Source organism: Panthera pardus, unplaced genomic scaffold (assembly GCF_024362965.1).
Source record: "Panthera pardus isolate Hobbes unplaced genomic scaffold, ASM2436296v1 HiC_scaffold_17, whole genome shotgun sequence".
NCBI lineage: Eukaryota > Metazoa > Chordata > Mammalia > Carnivora > Felidae > Panthera > Panthera pardus.
In genome coordinates, this window is record NW_026526732.1 from 49384443 (window position 1) to 49400585 (window position 16143).

General features: G+C 41.3%; 1 long non-coding RNA gene across 3 annotated transcripts in view; it reads left to right on the forward strand.

The window, feature by feature from the left end:
- The window catches only part of LOC109263567 (uncharacterized), a 34530-nt gene extending 19508 nt beyond the window's left edge, over nt 1-15022 (forward strand). For all 3 annotated transcript variants that reach the window (XR_008422916.1, XR_008422915.1, XR_002078284.2), the window contains 4 exons: nt 11356-11481; nt 11581-11748; nt 12406-12517; nt 14329-15022. This is a non-coding gene — a long non-coding RNA (uncharacterized LOC109263567). The remainder of the gene's footprint in view (nt 1-11355; nt 11482-11580; nt 11749-12405; nt 12518-14328) is intronic.
- The last annotated feature ends 1121 nt before the right edge of the window (nt 15023-16143 follow it).

Consider the following 16143-nt stretch of genomic DNA (forward strand, 5'->3'; position numbering starts at 1 on the left):
GTAGCCATTAGCCACAGGTGACTACTGAGCACTTTCAATGACTATTCCTCTGAACTGAGATGTACTGCAAGTCTAAAATACACATGAGATTTTAAAGACAGGAGAAATGATACTATTTTGAATACAAAGGACTAGATAAATATATCTTATCAACATTTACTTCCCCTGTTTCTTATTACTTTCTTAAATGGTGCCACTAGAAAATTAAAAATTACATATGGAGCTCACATTCCATTTCTATTAGACGGTGCTTATCTCGATGCCTTGGAAGCAAACATCATGGAAGGAGACTCAGGAATACTTTGTGCATTTATTCTTCCTTTGAAGTACTCAGAAACAGCATTCATTTACACAAAACCCCTGTGAGATGGATGGAAAAATGCCTCTTACCAGCATTTCAAGGAAAATAACTTCAAAGGATATTGTCATCATGACTATGATTCATAAGTAAGCAAAAACTTTGAGTTCATGCTTCAGAGAATAAAGCATTCGGGGTCAGCTGTTTCCCTCACTCCTAACTCTTTCTCAGGTCCAGCTGAAACCAGAAAAATCTTGGGGTGGGAGTGGGGAGTGGTGTGGATTTGGGCAGTGACGTGTAGGTAGTAATTTTCACAGGAATACCTGGCAGAGAGTAGGTTTTTAAGAAGCGTTTGTTATGTTGACAACAGGGGACTCATGAATTTGGATTAAAAGCCTCATGTTGCCAAATTGCAACTGGCTGGCTGGAACGCCGTGGTGTGACATGGCAGCTCAACACCTTGTTGCAAGGCCAGTCATTCCTGTCCCTCTGTGGCATGGTGAGGCTGGGTCTAGTGCCAGCACAGAGTATGGGGTCCCTGGGCGAACGGCAGGCGTGCGGAGTCTGAAAACAGTACAGAGACGTAAAGTTCTGAGAGGCTAGAAAGGGTGAGGGGTCAGAGGTCGCCATACATCAGGAAAACATTAAAAATGCATGTTGTGACAAGAATTCAAAGTGTTTCCAGCAGATGAGCTTCAGATTAGTGAGAGAATTGCACCCAGAGGTCAGCGTAGATACAATATTGAACTTGACAGAAGAGTGGGTAATGGAGCTATGGGTTAAGCCCTGCAAAGAAAAACTTGGTTCAGCCAAGTGCCTCTGATCTACTTCCTGCCTGAGCAGTGACTGGTTCCAGGTCATATGTAGGTCCGAATGTTTCAGTGCCAATCAGGGCTAATGTCACCTGATTGCAGATGGGATGATTGAGTAGCTGAATGTAGGCTCCGGGAAACTTTTTAAGGGTTTGGAATTTTGCCCTTTAAAATGTGAGCCAAGCTCCTTTAGTTGCTCTGATGGGAGGAAAAGGTCCAGAAATGAGGGGCTTTGATACTCTCCTGGCTCTTTTCACCACTGATTAAGAAAGAAAAACTCGGGTGCCTGGGTGGCTGAGTCAGTTAAGCATTTGACTTCGGCTCAGGTCATGATCTCATGGCTTGTGAGTTCGAGCCCCACGTTGGGCTCTTTGCTGATAGCTCAGAGCCTGGAGCCTGCTTCGGATTCTGTGTCTTCCTTTCTCTTTGTCCCTCCCCCTCTTGCACACACACTCTCTCTCTCTCAAAAATAAATAAACATTTAAAAAAAGAAAGCAAAACTCTCCTTTTCCAACATTACTAGGCATAAGCTACTAAATGATATAGATGTACAGTTAAACACCCCCCCCATTTCTTTTTAAGTTTTTTTCAATGTTTATTTATTTTTGTGAGAGACAGAGCATGAGCAGGGGAGGGGCAGAGAGAGAGGGAGACACAGAATCCAAAGCAGGCTCCAGGCTCCGAGCTGTCAGCATAGAGCCTGCTGCAGGCTTGAACACATGAACCATGAGATCATGACCTGATCCTGAAGTAGGACACTTAACTGACTGAGCCACCCAGTTGCCCCAACACCCTTCTTTTCTTTGTTTTCTTTGCCTACTTAGAGAAACAGAAACAAAATTAAATGTTTGGCATATAGGAAGTTATCGTATGTAAGGGCAATCTGCTTTCACTGTCATAGTCTACCAAATGAGCTTAGTTGAAATGATCTTGTCTCAGAATGGTTGTAGGATATCAAACTTGAAAGCTGGTCTTTAGAACTTTGATATTGTAATGTATAGATGAGGCCCAGAGGAGTAAATGCCTTTATGACCTTGTGATCCCAATCTGGGTTGAAATAATGGCTTTGGTGATGTATTGATTGATTGATTGATTTTTTAAGATTTCTTTATTTTTGAGAGAGAGCACACAAGAGAAGGGGCCGAGAGAGAGGGGAGGAGAGAAGATACGAAGCAAAATGGGCTCTGCACTGACAACAACAAGCCCGACGTGGGTCTCGAACCCACAAACCATGAGATCATGACCTGAGCTGGAGTCGGTCGCTCACCCAACTGAGCCACGCAAGTGCCCCGGTGACATGTTGATTTTGAACAAATGGCACAATTGATAGTTGAAGTAGCAATTGCCTAAGAGATGTGATCACTCTGTTGCTCTGGAGAAACCCAAGGGATCTTTGTGCTATTATTATTGGTTTGAAATCAAATTGGTGACCCTAAGTAAGCCAACAGCAGCTCTGAAACCATCATTAATAATTAAATGATGGAGTCCAAATTATAAGTGGAATCAATGTCTTCTTTTCTCCAAGAATCGGAATCATACGGTTTTTCCTAAATAACTGCCGGGCACAATTGGTTTCTCTTAAAAGATGAGCTTGACTTTACCTCCTTACCAGTGAAGTGGTGAATCATAAAAATAGATACAGCTCTCAGCTCTGACAATTTAATACTTTTCTTCAGTACTGGATTTACTTAGAAAATGGACATCTTCAAATTCTTGGCTACGGAACATCTGAACAAGCACAAATACTTCTACAACCCATAATTGCCAGTTTGGACCAAAAAAAAAAAAAAGTATGGCTTTTTGTGGATTAAAGACTTAGATTTCAAGCAGTGACTGCCCCCCCCCACCCTAATCTCCCACTACCAAATCCAGCAGTCTTATAAATACAACGTAAATTTGCATGAACTATAATTACTGTGGTCAATTATGCTACAGCAAGCACATAGTTTTTCCTCAAACATTTTCATAAGCAAGGAAGAAACTGCCTTTATGACTCATTTTTAGAGATGGGCCAACAAATTTGGGTCATGTGAGAGCTGACTTGTTTTTGTTTTTTTTTTTTTTTTTGCCTGCACACTTAAGATGTGTTCATGTTTAGGGGAATCTAACTAAATCAACTTTCTATTACTTTGATTGGGTCCAGATGAAAAGTAATTCGAAAATAGGTCAGAGGTTTTAAATCCTGAGGATATCTTTATAATAAGCAGACCTCTTGCTTACTAAGTAGTTTATGACCATATACCTTCTGATGTAGTGTAATTATTTAAAAACACAGCTTTATGGGAGTATAATTTATGTACCATAGCATTCACGCATTGTAAGTAGATAATTCAAAGATTTTTGTGAATGTATATAGCAATGTAACCTTTACTGTATTTCAGTTTTAGAACATTTCCATCACCCCTGAAATTTCTGTTGTGCACTTTATATAAGCCTCCCTGCTTCTACTTCCAGCTCCCAGCAACCATCGATTTGCATTATCTCTCTACAAATTTTTTTTTTTTTCCGGACATTTCATAGAAGTGAATTAAATGGTAATTATGCCTCTTGTGTCTTACTTTGTTTTGGGGATCGGTCTAGGTTGCAGCATGCATCGGTTGTACCTCCTTTGATTGCTGAATAATATTCCGTTTTATGGATATGTCACATTTAAAAAAAGATCCATTTACCAGTTGATGGACATTTAAATTGTTTCCAGTTTGGGGCCATTATGTCTAATGCTGCTACGAAGATGCATTGACGTGTCTTTGTGTGGACATATGCTTTCATTTGTCTTACATAGATTCCTGAGAATTGAATTGCTTTATTATATAGGAAGTCTCTGTTTAAATTTTTAAGACAGTGTGAAATGTTTTCCAAAGCATCCATGCCATTTTACATTTCCACCAACAATATATGAGAGTTCCCATTCCTCCACACCATCATCAATACTTGGTATTGCATTGTCTGTCTTTTTGATTATAGTGATATTAGTAGATTAAAGTGGCATATCATTATGGTTTCAATGTGCATTTTCCTAATGACAAATGATGTTTAGCATCTTCTCATGTGCTTAATCAAGTATGTGCATATCTTCTTTGGTGACATGACTAAAAATATTTTGCCCATTTTTTTTTTTACATTTATTTTTTTGTTGAGAGACAGAGAGAGACAGAGCATGAGCAGGGGAGGGGCCGAGAGAGGGAGACACAGAATCTGAAACAGGCTGCAGGCTCTGAGCTGTCAGCACAGAGCCCGATGCGGGGCTTGAACCAATGAACTGTGAGATCATAACCTGAGTGGAAATTGGACACTTAACTGACTGAGCCACCCAGGTGCCCCATTTTGCCCCTTTTTAAAATTGGGTTGTTTGTCTTATCACTGAGTCATAAGTGTGTGTTACGTATTTGGGTACAAGTCCTTTATCAAACACATGATTTGCAAATATTTTCTTCTGGTCTGTGACTTGCCTTTTTATTTAAAAAAATGAGGTGCAAATGTTTTTAACTTTGATGAGGTAAAAATATTCTAAATTTTAACGGAGTCCAATTTACCAGGTTAGCAGCTTAAAATTATTCATGGACTCTCCATAAACCACAAGGGCATAGTCAAGAATCCATAGCACCACATACAAAATCGCAGAAAGACATACAAAGTCAGATCTGACTTCCATGCATCACTGCACGACTTTAGCCCTTGACCGGATTTTGTCTCTCATTCCATGTTTTAATCAGAAATGTTATCTCCTGCACCCTCTTAATTGCCCATGTCATTTCTGCTCCCTATGCTTTTGCTCTGGTTCGTCTTTCTACTCGGACCAACGTCGCACATCCCTTTCCCTCTCTGGCTAAATTCTTCTCTTTCTAACTCTTTTATAACTAAGATACTCTGGAAAACCTCTGCTATTCCTCCCTCCCAGGCTGGGTTGGGTGCTCTTCCTAAATGTCTATCTCAGTCTTCACCTATTTCTTTTTTTTTTTTTTTTTAACGTTTATTTATTTTTGAGACAGAGAGAGACAGAGCATGAATGGGGGAGGGTCAGAGAGAGGGAGACACAGAATCTGAAACAGGCTCCAGGGTCTGAGCTGTCAGCACAGAGCCCGACGCGGGGCTTGAACTCACGGACCGCGAGATCATGACCTGAGCCGAAGTCGGCCGCTTAACCGACTGAGCCACTCAGGCACCCCTCACCTATTTCAGTCTTAGCATATCTCACAGTATTCTGTAATTTTTGTTATATTGTCTTCCTTATCCAAGAATAAAGTTGTTTAGATAAAGGGCTAGTTTTTAGGTAACGGGTTAGTTTTTCTTTGTATTTCTAGTGCCTAGCATAACTGCAGTTTTATTATAAGTACTTAATAAATATCAACTGAATATATGCTGTGTTTCAAAAAGTCATGAAGAGCCTGACTTTTAGGAAAGCAAGTCTATTCAGTAGATTGTAAGCATTCAACAAACCTACATGTTCAGAGAAATAAGATTATCAGAAGGATTCTGGATTCAGCATCAAACCATTTGTTCAGTTTTATTCTATAAAGAACTATCTGCTTTACAAGAGTTTTCTCTAATACTGACAACACCCTCGTGTAAGAGAGGTAACTGTTGATGTCCCTGTTTTATAGGAAAGAAAACTCAGAGTAAGTGCCTTGACTGAGGCCATCTAGCCATTTGTAATGGAAAAGAGAACAGGTCATTTATAAACTTAGCATGATAAGAAATCATGGCTTCGAGGAATGCACTTAATAAATGTTCAGTGAACACACACTATGTGTCAGACAATATTCTAGAAGCTATGAATTTAAAAGGAAAAGAGGAAACAACATTTTTTTTTGCAGTCATGGAGTTTATGATCTAGGTGGTCATGCCATTTCCACTAAAACAATGGATGCTACTCTAACCAACATGTTAAGAGAGAAAAACTGAGCTTTCAATTCACTTGAGATAGTAAAGACAGAAAATGATAAAAAATTTGAGTCATACAGACATGAGAATGCTTGTTTCATCCCTTATTTTTCTTTTCTAAGTGGGAGTTGAGAAATGAATGGATTTTCATATACACAGGGGTTTGCCAGCAACATAAACATCATAACCTGGCCCTGGCCCTGCCCCTGGCCCTGGAATGGCCAACTATTTGGCCATGATATCTGTCAGAGAGACCAGGCAATGCCTATGTATGCAGTGCTGTGTTTAGGAAAGAGTCGGAAGAGAAAGGATAATTGGAAAAGGTGGGAAGGAGGTAGGAAAATTGAAAATGCAGTGGGGAAAAGAGAGAACAAGGACATAATCATTGTCAAGACCAACGTCTGTGGGTCTTCTCTCTGTATCCTGAGGGTAGGGCCCTGCCCGTACTGGTAATTATTATATGACTTGGGACCTAGCACAAGGCCTCTCCCTTGGTTAGTGTTCACTAAGTGTATTAGAAATATGATTTATTGAAATAAGTCTATTCATTAAATTAAAAAAAAACAAAAAACATTTGTTGATCGCTCTGGGATCCTAACCATAGTGTGAGGTGTTGGTCCCTGCCTTCAAGGGATACACACGATATTTAGGGAAAGAAACAAAATCGAATTATTGAAAGGAAAGTAGGATAAATACTGTAACAGAGAGGTGAATAAAGTGCTATGAAAATGCTAGAAAGAGATACTTGTGCTGTCTCAGGATTAGGGGAAAGCTTCGTGGAGCGTCTGACATTGGAGCTGGGAAGGTTACTTAGGGCATGGTCTGGAGTGACAGGCCGGTTCAGGATACAATGGGAATGTCACAGTGGCTAGAGAGAAAACACGAGGACAGAAGAGACCGAGGACATGTGAAATTTACAAGGCCAGGCTAGCCAACTGGATGACCGTCTGGGGCATCCGGTGGGCAGTAGGGGCACACGTTAGTTCACCCGCTGTGCCTTCAGGGCTATCTTTTTAAAAATATGTTTTGTGATGTTAATACCCTTCTCAAAGCCACAAAGCCAGTCATCCATCACGAAGAATTATGTAATATGGGTTTCCACAGGCTGATGAGGCCTCTAGATAGACATGCACACGAAAGTCTAATTGTGGAAGCACTAGTCCACATAAGTCACTGAACCTTCGTGGCCTTAGCCCTACTTCCTGGTATCCGTGCCCTGGTATAATCCTCACTAACACTGAGTTAGTGCAGGTCTATGTATCAAACAGAACACAGAGGAAAGGAGGGTTTGCCACTTCTAAGGCTAGGTCCTAACATACACTGGGGCATCGCCTGTTTCGTTCTCTCTTCATTTATGTGCTCTGGGGAAAGCCAGTCACTATGTCATAAGGACATTCCAGGAGCCTGTGGATTGCCCCGTGTGGGAAGGAACTGAGGCCTCCTGGTGACTGCCATGTGAGTGAGCCGTCTTGGAGGCAGACTCTTCAGCTTCTGTCAAGCCTTCTGACGGCTGCAGCCCCAAGCAGGAATCCCGAGGGACTTCTGAGTCAGAGCCACTAGCTAAGCCGCTCCCAAATACCAGACCCGTAAAAAGTTTTAGATAATAAGCGTTTGTGGTTGTAAGCCACTGAAGTTTAAGATGATTCTTTAGGCAGCAATTGATAATTCATACATCACTGATCATGTAAAGTCAGAGTTAAAAGGGACTCCAGTGATTAAGCAAGGCAGACACTGATAGCTGGGCTCACCCTTTCCCATGAAGCCTGAAGAGATTTGATCAGAGCTGGCACATGTTGAGACCCCTTTACGATCCCTGATTCTAAGAGATGCGGAGCTTGGCTTGGTCCAAGTTTGCGTGTGTAATTAATGAGAAGAACTCCATTTCCTGATTGCAAGCCCAGGTCTTTGCCACTATATTGTGCTACCGTCCAAAAAAATGACTTAATTTAACCTTTTTAGTTTTTAGGAGCTACCCATTCACTTGCTGAACATCAGTCACTCAGCTTGTTAAGAATTACTCATCTGGGAAGAAGGGACCAAAGTGTTTAAGGAAGTGGAAGATAGTTTGATTCGTGGCAGGCTAGATAACGGCCCCCAGAGATATCCAGGTCCTAATTCCTGGAATCTACACATGCCACCTTATATGGTAAAAGTGATTTTTCAGATGTAATTAAGTTGAGGATCTTGAGATGGGGAGATTATCCTGGATTTTCTGGGTAGAATAGAATCTAAATGTAATCACAACTGTCCTCTTAGGTGGGAAGCAGAGAGCAATTTGATAAAGAAAAGGAGAAGGCAATGTAATGCAGGATAAGAAGAGAAAAGATTATGTGATGCAGGGCCATGAGCCAAGGAATGAGGACAACATCCTTCCTGGAAAAGACAAAGAAACAGATTCTCCCCTGGAGCCTCCAGAAGGAGCCAGCCCAGATGACCCTTTGATTTTAGCTCACTGAGACTGATTTCACATTTCTGACCTCCAGAACTATAAAAGAATCAATTTGTGTACCAATCCATCTCCTTGTCTTGTTAGTTTGTGCAAGACCATCTTTCCAAGACTCTGTTGTGTCCTCTGTAAAAAGGGAATAATAAAATATCTATTTCACAGAGTTGCTGTTAGATTATGATCATTCATGTAAAATGCTCAGGATAGGACTTGGCTCATGGAAGGTTCTTTATAAAGTTGGCTACTGATTTGGTCTAGACAGGAAGATTGCAACATTTTTTGCCTCCTTTCGACTAACTCAAGTAGAGTACTAAGTAGCTCTTAGAATACAGAAAGGGTTGAATATTTATTAACTGTTCGAATGTCACTATCCTATCAGGCACTCCGACCCTATTGGCTTCATCTTCTCTGATCATCTTTTCTCAAGAGTTGACTGCAAGATACAGAAAAGGCAAATGGATGGAATGACTGGAAAATAACCCCTGAATGAGAGAACTAAAGAGGGTCTTGAAGGGATTTCTTTGCCTATTATCTGCGTTCAGGGAAAGTCACACAAAACAGGTGAAAGGTTATCCTGTCTGTAAAGATCTCTAGCGAGGGAGTGCCCACAACCTTTCCTAGTAAGGTCCCTTGGTGCAGATGAAGACTGTTCTTGATTTTCAAAGAAGACTGCACTGATGTCTGTAAGTCTCCTCTGTGGAAAGAAATAGAACGGTTTTGTTTTTGAGAACGGCTTAATACACAGTGCCGCTCAAAAGAGTCTGTTGTGAAAGTGGCCACGTGTTAGTTACCTGGCCGTGTCTCCGTTTCGGTTTCAGGACCCCTGAAGGTAAGAGGCAGCAGAGTTGTACAGAGATATTCTTTTCCTTACCCTGGATTACACTTCAAAATGTCACGAATGAAAAAGAAAACGTATAATAAATCTATTTACTTACATTATTCATCCCTACAACTCTGTTTTCTGTAGACTCTTGCATTTTCTATTTTTCACTTCGTGGATTCGGCATTTGTATTCTGTTATTTATAGGTACTGGTTACATCTGCATAGATGAAGTGCTCTGTGGTTTCTACCGTGAGCCCTTGGTGGGGCGGGAACAGCTTCTACACCTTTCTCTTGTATAGTGTTGGGTGGAACTTCTTGTGCCCCAGGGCTGTTTTATGATGACAGAGATGACACTATAAAACGAAGCTAAAGGAACATTGTTTACTTTTATTTTAATATCTATTTATTTATTTATTTATTTTCAAAGAACATTAAAATTTTTTTTAGCTTATTTATTTTGAGAGAGAGAGAGAGAGAGAGAGAATGAGAATGAGTGGGGTAGGGGCAGAGAGAGAGGAAGGTAGAATTCCAAGCAGGCTCCACGTTGTCTGTGCAGTGCACGACACAGGGCTCGATCCCATGAACCATGATGGAGTCAGACGCTTAACTGACTGAGCCACCCAGACACCCCTCAAAGGACTATTTTTTTTTTAAATAGGGTCTTATGCTGTTGGGTCTTTAGGGGGTGTCTCTCTATTTACAGAGTAAAGAACTGAGGAAGAAGCGCTGTATCATCATGACAAGCAACTGTGGCCAAATGGCATAGGCCAGTGATTTTCTAAAGGCCTGGAAAATCCTGATCCTGTTGGAGATGGCCGTGGAAACAAATGAATCTGGTTCACTGACCTGGCCTCTGATGCCAGATGAAGGTTTAGCCTAAGGATGAAAGACCAAGTTCCCTTCTATCTCTGAACATGTCTCAACCCTGGACGTTGTCCTTCTCCATCACTGAATCTCATGTTCGCCCACCCCCGTGGTTAGCAGCTCATTAGAGGGGGGGTGCATTTTTCCTAATTTAGCCTGGAATGGCTGATGCTTGTTGGGCTAACCGGGTGTGATGCCTGGTGCAGGAACAAAGTCAGTCTGAAGTCAGTTGACCAGGATGTCTTTCTCTCCGATGCAGACTCAACTACCCAAACTGGTAATGGAGGCAGACATCTCTTAATTGAAGCGGCCTTGTTTAGCCAACAGAGATTGACAGCCGAGGTGGCATTAGAAGGTTTGCTGCCTCACAGGTGCCATCTGATGGTGGCAGTTGAGCAGAACCTTAGTAGGTCTTTCGTGACAGCTTTGTAAGACACTGACTATAAGCCACGCACAAATTACTTTTTTATTTAAACATTTTTTAATCTTCATTTTTCAGAGAGCGAGAGAGAGAGACAGAGACAGAGCATGAGCGGGGGAGGAGCAGAGAGACAGGGAGACACAGAATCCAAATCAGGCTCCAGGCTCTGAGCTGTCAGCACAGAGCCCAACGTGCTGCTCCTACCCACAAACTGTGAGATCGTGACCTGAGCCGAAGCAGGACGCGTAACCTACTGAGCCACCCAGGTGCCCCTCTTTTTCATATTTAGATGCTCTGTACAAGGTAGGTGAGGAATGAACAAAGGCACATCCAGAGGGTGATTCTCAACCTCTCTCCAGATAAGAAGCTCAAATCAGCTTTTGCTTTTGTGGGGAATCAAAATTTAATATATAATCTAAAAGCCTCCCAGCTTATGGAACTCAGTTCACAGGTTCTAGGAAAGAAGATGAAACTTTCATTTACCTTTACCCTATACGTGGAGAGATACTGTGCATAACCGCTTAAACCAACAGCTGGTAGATTTTGATGCATTTTTATCTGCTTACACAAGATCAACTCCCACCATAAACACTGAATTCTGTTTATAACAGAAGGGCAGGATCCGCGGGTAGCATAACCAGAGCGCTCCAGGCTCTTTTTTCCCCCCCTTTTCTCAGAGACTCCAGAGGAATGTGCCTCTGTACCGCCTCACGAGCATCCCTAAATCATGATTAATTTAAAGCCTTTTCTCTCCTTAGGCCTGACACAAGCAACCGCTTTTCTGTCACATCGATTTTTCTGTCCTTGCAGATTCGAAGCCAGGGTTGAGTCCTCCTAACAGGGCGAGTTCTCTGACAAGGAAGTTTTGCAAGCAAATTTACAGCTGGAGTCAAGCTCGTCAGTGAGGGCCAGAGGGGAACTGTCGCAATCCACTGGGTAAGTATGCATTTAATAGTGTTTATCCAAGCAAGTTTGTGATTTCTTCACTCTATGCAACAAATATGTTATTTGTAATACCTATCTTCTCTAATCTAGGTGTTTGAAAAATGCCTCTAACGTGTGTGGGCTAGAATACATTTTGTTTTTCTGTGGGCATATTCATTTAACAAGGGCAGCCTTTGAGGAACGATCAAAAACTGTTTGTCATTTTTCCAAATCATCTCTCTCTGCAGTGACCATGACTTAATCCTGAAGGAAAACAAGGTAATCTTTTCAAATAAACATTCTCAAGGATGTTTAGAGGGAACCCAGTCGCTAGTATGCAGAACCCTCCCCGTGACTGAAAATAGTTATATCGAAGGAATCCAATGACAGTAAGTTGGAGTGTTTGTAAGCATTTGGTATTTTCAGATGATTGACAATAATAAGCTAAATTGCGAGCAAAGACGTGTGTGTGTGTGTGTGTGTGCGTGTGTGTGTGTGTGTGTTGGAAGAGTCACTTAGGATCTTGTTTCTCAGTGCTGTTGGTGGAAAATGAGGCACAGAGTGGTTAACCACTTTCCTTAGGTAAGGGAGCTGGTGAGGAACATTGGTGATATTTAGAACCTAAGCCCATCAGCTTTCCTGGGGCTCACCTGCTTCTGGTCAGAGTGACTAACGGATGAAGAAACATTTGATCATGATGTAAAAAGGGAGCTCTGAAACCACAGCAATTGGTTAGTAAGCAATGCAGCTTAGTAGTACACGATTCCTAGTCTCAAGGAACTTGGCATGAAATAAAAAGAGGAAAGGCTCAGTATGGATTGAATAAACAAAACTTACTTGGATGATAGAATTAATTAAATCAATACAGACCAGGGGCATGAGAGTTTATCATATTACTGACAACATTATTTGCATTACAATTTTTTTTTTTGCCAGTCTTTTCCCTTCTGGTCTCTGCGCTCCTGAAGGACATTTGGGCCTGAAGTCCCAGGACTTAAGGCTGATCCTGGCACAGATGAGGACAGGAAGAGGTGAGTGAATAAATTTGGTCTTGAATTTGATATTTTTATCTCCCATTGCTTGTGGGCCTGATGTTCTCTAATTTATCATTTGCTATTTAAGATGCCCATACATTCAAGGCATCTTTTTAAATATGTCCCCACCTATACATGACATAATTACATTATTACCTTGTTAAAAATCTTATAGCTGTGCTGTGCAGCAGAAACACAATGTGAGTTTTAAATTTTCTAATAGGCACATTAAAAAAGTAAAAAGAATAGTATAGTTCATTTAACTCAACATATGTAAAGCCTTGCCATTTCAGCAAGTCAATTAATATTATTCGTTAACAGAATTACTAATGAGATAACTTACGTTATTTTTTTCATAGTAGGTTTCTAAAATCCAGTGTGCATTTTAACTTAATGGGCATCTCAGTTCAGACCTACTTTTTTTTTTTAATTTTTTTTAATGTTTATTTATTTTTGAGAGAGAAAGACAGAGCACAAGCTGGGGAGGGGCAGGGAAAGAGGGAGACACAGAATCTGAACCAGGCTCCAGGCTCTGAGCTGTCAGCACAGAGCCTCACACAGGGGTAGAACCCGCAAGCAGTGAGATCATGACCTGAGCCGAAGTCGGACACTTAACCGAATGAGCCCCCCCAGGCGCCCCATTTCAGACCTGCTTTTGACTATGATGTAGATTACTGCATTTCAAGTCAACAATGTGCACTTGTAACGGCTGTATTTAGCACAGAGCTAGAGTTCACATGTAGGTGTAGGCAACGTTTTCCCTGCCATTATGCACGTTCTCAACCCCTGTAATTCAGAAATAATCCCATCCTCAGTCCCCTGTATGAAAGCTGGGTGACCAACCATCCTGATTTACCCAAGGGTTTTCTGGGACACAGGACTTGCAACTGTAAAGCCAACACAATCTCAAGCAAAACCAAACGGCTCGTCATCCCACGTGTAAACCATGCCTGTCCATCCACACATTTTACCCTCTTGGCCGCAGTGAGTGGATCAGATTTAGAACATACACACCTGCTGCCACTTATGAGATTTTGTGGGAACCACTGGGGAAAAGACCCTCACTTTCTGCAGTAGTTATTATAGTGAGCTTCAGCTAACTTTCTTTACATCATGAGGAGAGAGCCTGGTTGACAGAGAAACCAGTTCCTGGATCCAGCCTTGCGTGAAGCTACTCTGCCCTTGAGCTTTTCAGTAAGACAAAAAAGGGTTTTGTTTTTTTTTTTTTAAGAAGCAATGGAGATCTGCTGTTTGTTCCTCTCCTGTCTCTTTCTCTCTAGCTCTCAGACCTTTGCCTTTGCTCACGTTTGCGAGTGCTTTGCTCCATTGTAGTGACTCTCACGACGGATCATAAGTCTCATTCTAGATATTGGAACAATCTAAAGTTCATGAGATCTCCAACCCATGGGCTAGGGACCCTTGGGAGATTGTGGAGTTGTAAGGTCAGCATCTGAAAATCCGTCCATCCATTTATGTCTTCTTAATCAATGAATACTAAAAGTGAAATCATTAGCATGTGGAAAGATAACACTTTTCGACAGCTCCAGGAGAAGACTGAGTAGGCATTCAATAGATATCATTGAGCTACTACTATATAACTTGACAAGGTTAAGTGCCCTATATGAAGCATTTAACACATATTATAGCATAGTATTTAGACTGGACTATTATCCTTGTTGTTTGGACATAGAAAAATAAATTTATATATATATATATATATATATATATATATATATATATATTCTTTATTCACTATTCATTTAACACATTTATTTTTTAAACTATTATGTTCTCGATGACTTTAACATGTGGTGGAGAAAATAAGCTTACAAATATAGCCTACGAAACCACGCATGAGTAAATAAAGAACTAGGAGACGCCACTGCAGAGGAGAGGACGAGGAGCACCTGAGGTCAGAGGTGGGAATGGGTGCAGAAGGGACTCTGACACAATCGGAGAAGCTCCCACAAGCATGGTGCCTGATGCCTAACACAGCAAATTGTATCTGCTCTATTGCAAATGTCTTTACCTTTTTAAGATGAGAGTTCCATTATTTCACAATGACAAATTTTACTTTGTTTTTCTGCATCATGGTGACATAAGGTCATGTTCCCAGGGTTGTGGAATCGAGCCCCACATCAGGCTCCTGACTGAGTGTGGAGTCTGCTTAAGATTCTCTCTCTCTCTCTCTCTCTCTCTCCCTCTGCTTTTCCCCAACTCGAGTGTATGCTCTCTCTTTCTCTCTGTCTCAAAAAAAAAAAAAAAAAAAAGTATTTGAGGCTGGAGTTTCCTTACCTGTGAAGTAAGGCAGATCAACCAATTCATCCAGAAGAATATCCCTTTCAAAGTTTAGACACTACAAAGACTTCATATAGCATCCTCTGTTTCTACATTTACGGGCCTTCTGTTAAGATAACATGTCCTACAAACCACAGTCCAGAGGCCAGGCATTGCAGCTTGGCATCAGCTCAGCCTACGAGAGAAAAATTCCATCTCGTTTTATTTACTTTTTTATTTATTTTTAAATGTTTGTTTAATGTGAGAGAGAGAGCGAGAGCAGGGGAGGGGCAGAGAGAGGGGGAGAGAGAGAATCCCAAGCAGGCTCCGCACTGTCAGCACAGGGCCTGAGGCAGGGCTCAATCCCACAAACTGGAAGTTCACGACCTGAGCCGAGGTCAAGAGTCGGATGCTTCACCCACTGAGCCACCCAGGGGTCTGTCACCTCATTTTATTTTTACAGAAGTCACCAGATCATCCCTTTGTAGCTGTAACATTTCTTCACTTAAATATAGCCTAGGACAGACCGGTGAAGATTTTGTTACTGGTGGCAGGTTACTGATGGCAGAAAGAGTTTCAGCAAATGCCTCAATCTAGCGTTACTAGATTTGCAAGTGAATAACAGTGAGTTTCATCCAACGTATAATAAATATCCTGAACTTTCCCTGTCCAGAAGCAAAACAAAATTGAAAGAACTCAAACCTTTTCCTATGGACCTAAGTTGGAAGCGTATCAAATTCTTCATCTTAGAATTTAGACTTTTCGAGAAATCTGCTTTCTTGTTATGTTTAATTTGACTACGCCTAGGAATGCATTTGTGTGTGTAGTTATGATGTCAGGTAGAGGGAGAAAGAGACAGACAAAGGGCGGGGGCGGGGAGGGTGGGGAGGGGGGAGACTGTTGTGCTGTGTTCCACAGAGTTTAGTGTAGGTCTACAGCTTAAAGATCAACATCATCTTGAAGATGACATGAGAAAAGGAGAAGATAGAAAGGGCATAAGTGTTTATGGACCACATTGGTGCACTTAGCCTCTGACACTGGATTCTTTTGATTTCAAAACAGTTTTTAATGTTAGTTTCATTGTTTTGATGTAAATGAAAATATCTCCTGCTTTATGAACAAATGTGTCAATTAATACACTGTATCTTAATAAAGTAATATACATTCACCTTAACAACCTTGGAAGACCCTATCCGACTTTTACGAACTGAACGTTTTCCCTCACTGCAGGTTGAAATTGACATTTTACTCCTCTGCAGGTGAGCATGTGACAGTTTCGGCTACATGGTAACTCAACACAAGGATTGTATACTGGCTATTACCATGCTCTTCCAGATTTACTGTGCCTTTTCTTTTTTGAGAG